Here is a 2,940-nt window from a genome sequence, read left to right as displayed (position 1 = left end):
CATCTGTGACAATACATTCCCCACGACGTAATGAAAGTCCGCTTTTCTGCGTCTTCTCGTCCATCCATATCTGATGATATCCAGCAAAACATACGACAAATGACTGCAGCTTGTGCTTGGCGTAGTTGTCGATCAGGATGTGTATGTTCGGCAATGGGAAATTGTCTTTCGGACTGGCCCGGTTGAGGTCCCGGTAGTCGACACAGATTCTGACCTTCCCGTCCTTCTTCGGCACTGGCACAATGTTGGCTAACCATGTCGGATACTCCACTACCCTGAGGACCTTGGCTTTGACTTGTTTGGTAACTTCTTCTTTGATTTTCAAACTCATGTCTGGCTTGAACTTTCTGAGTTTCTGTTTTACCGGCGGACATGTCGGATCTGTTGGCAATTTGTGAGCTACAATGGATGTACTGAGACCGGTCATATTATCATATGACCAGGCAAATATGTCCTCATATTCTTTTAATAACTCCGTGCACTCTTCCTTTTCTGACGGTGACAAGTGAACACTGATGCGCGTTTCCTTGACATTCTCTGTATCCCCAGGTTGACGACCTCAGTTTCGTCCAGGTTAGACTTAGGTCTATTCTCAAAGTCCTCGACCTCTTTAACGATCTCTTCCGGTATCTCATCCTCTTCTGAGTCTATATCCGTTTGTTACGTTACCTCGTCGCATGTCACACTCGTCGGTTCATCAAGATAAGTAATAGTAATGTTGTGTAAATAAAGTAAATGATAGAGAAAATAATAAGAGCAAGATTTATAAGAAACTGAAATACTTTGATAAATTCCATAATTGTTTTGAATATCGGAGCTCTTTTCGAAATTTAAAGATAATACGGAAAGGAAATCGACTAGCGAAAAAGTTAAAGATAATGCATAGTGCTTTGTTCAGCCTTGCTACCCCGAAGCTTTCCGGGCCCTGGTGGTTCTGATGGACCAATTGCTGAGATGTGCCCTTCTGCCTAAGATGATCATGCCTGAGTGCGCGAACTAACCTTTGGGGAAGGGGAATAAAACAAAAAGTAAAAACAAAAAGGTAACAAGTTAGTGTGGATCATGAGGAGAAAAACATTGCAGTATTTAAACACATAGTACAAGAATATAAATCGTGTCCTAATTTGGGAGCCTCGTTGTGCCCGAGGTAGGCCTAGCGACAAGTTAATTTGGAGAACTTATAATGCTAAATGCCTCATTTTATTGATAAAAATAAGACGAATCCCAAAACGACACTAAAATTGCAGGAAATAAAAAAATGTCACTAATGGCCATTGGCCTTATTACATTTAAAGCAAAAGAAAAGAATCCTATCTATTTGGTCCCAGAAGGACCTTCCCCATGTTGATGTTCTCGTTGATCAGATCCTCCAGCTTTTCTCTAGCCTTGATGACCCTCTCTTTCCTTTCATTGATTTGGTCACTTGATGGGAGATTCCTCCACCGGGTCAGCAAGAGTGAGGGCGTGCTAACCATACCGAAGTTGGGGACTTCGTCATTCATTTCCTGCAAAACAAAATGGTTAGACCCTTACTCCCACCGGACTCGACTATTTAAACCAATAATTAGCATAGCAGCATTTAGTTCTCCAAATAAATCCACAGAACGTGGTGTTGTCCGTTTGGGTTCCAAGGAAACCTAGTGGACTTTGGACAAGGCTATCTTAAAGAGTCATTATGTGGACAGCATAACTGACTCGACTAGGTTTGACAGTGATGCATGCACAGTTAAATAGAATAAGGTTTCTATGAGGTGCTAGACTGGTACCCTTGAGCGGACAACTCAAGAGGGAAAGGCACGGAACCGTCGACTGCACCGCTGATCGACTGGTTTTACCGCAAATATGCCTTTGCCAAATTTAGGGGGTAATAATATCGGAAGAGCGCAACAACTCATTATAAGCGTTGCTATGGTATTTTGTGTGGCACGAGTGGAATATGATGTTGAAGATGCAATCACAAGAATGAAACAGATTGTCACGTATTTTCACGTTCATAAGATAATGATTACAATAATTGCTCGTAATTACAACATTATTGATGGAAAGCGGTAAATGAAAGTAATTAAAGAAAAAGAAACAGAAGAAACAAGTCAGTTTTGAATAAAGGCATTAACCAAAAGCAATAAAAGAAAACAATAAAGTCACATATAACATGAAATGGTAAAAGCCTAAAGAGTCCCCAGGAGAGTCGCCATGTTGTCGACGCCCCCTTTTTCCCAAGAAATCGGGTTTACGACATTTTTTTTGGAAAAGACAACTCTATTCCTGTTTAGGAATAGAGTTTTGGAATTGAAGAGTCGCCATGCTATCGCCGCCCCCTTTTTCCCAAGAAATCGGGTTTACGACATTTTTTGGAAAAGACAACTCTATTCCCGTTTGGGAATTGGTTTTGGAATTGAAAAGTCGACACCTAATGATTATAGTGCATTAGGACACATTAAGGAAGAATTTGAGATGAAGAACCAGAGTTCGGGTAAGGGCTAGAAATTATCTCGAGGGGAAGGTGTTAGGCACCCCTCAAGATCCACTAGTGTAGTTCCCGGCCATGTTACAATTGTGACTTTAAGTAACAAGTAAGCAGATGGAGGTCTCAAATAGAAGGGGATTGACACATAATGTTGCAAGTGAATTGAAAGTTTGGAGAAAAATAAAGAAAGCAGAAATTTTGAGGAAATAGTTTAAACAATTCTGAAAATAAACATAAACAAGTAAAGGGAAAGGGGGTCCTAGGTTTATAAATAACATGGATCACCCCACACAACACCCGGTAACCGTTTATACACGTGGTGTTATCGCGTGGTCATCATATCCATATCTACCCTTCCCACCCCATTAAGGTATTAAAGCGCGGAATGTCTCGTTACTCATTGCATGCTAGTACCCATCCCAATCCTATCAGTCCCGGAGGCATTTGGACTAACTAGTCCTAATGGGAGAGGG

Source organism: Nicotiana attenuata, unplaced genomic scaffold (genome assembly GCF_001879085.1).
Source record: "Nicotiana attenuata strain UT unplaced genomic scaffold, NIATTr2, whole genome shotgun sequence".
NCBI classification, from domain to species: domain Eukaryota; kingdom Viridiplantae; phylum Streptophyta; class Magnoliopsida; order Solanales; family Solanaceae; genus Nicotiana; species Nicotiana attenuata.
This window is presented reverse-complemented; position numbering follows the sequence as displayed.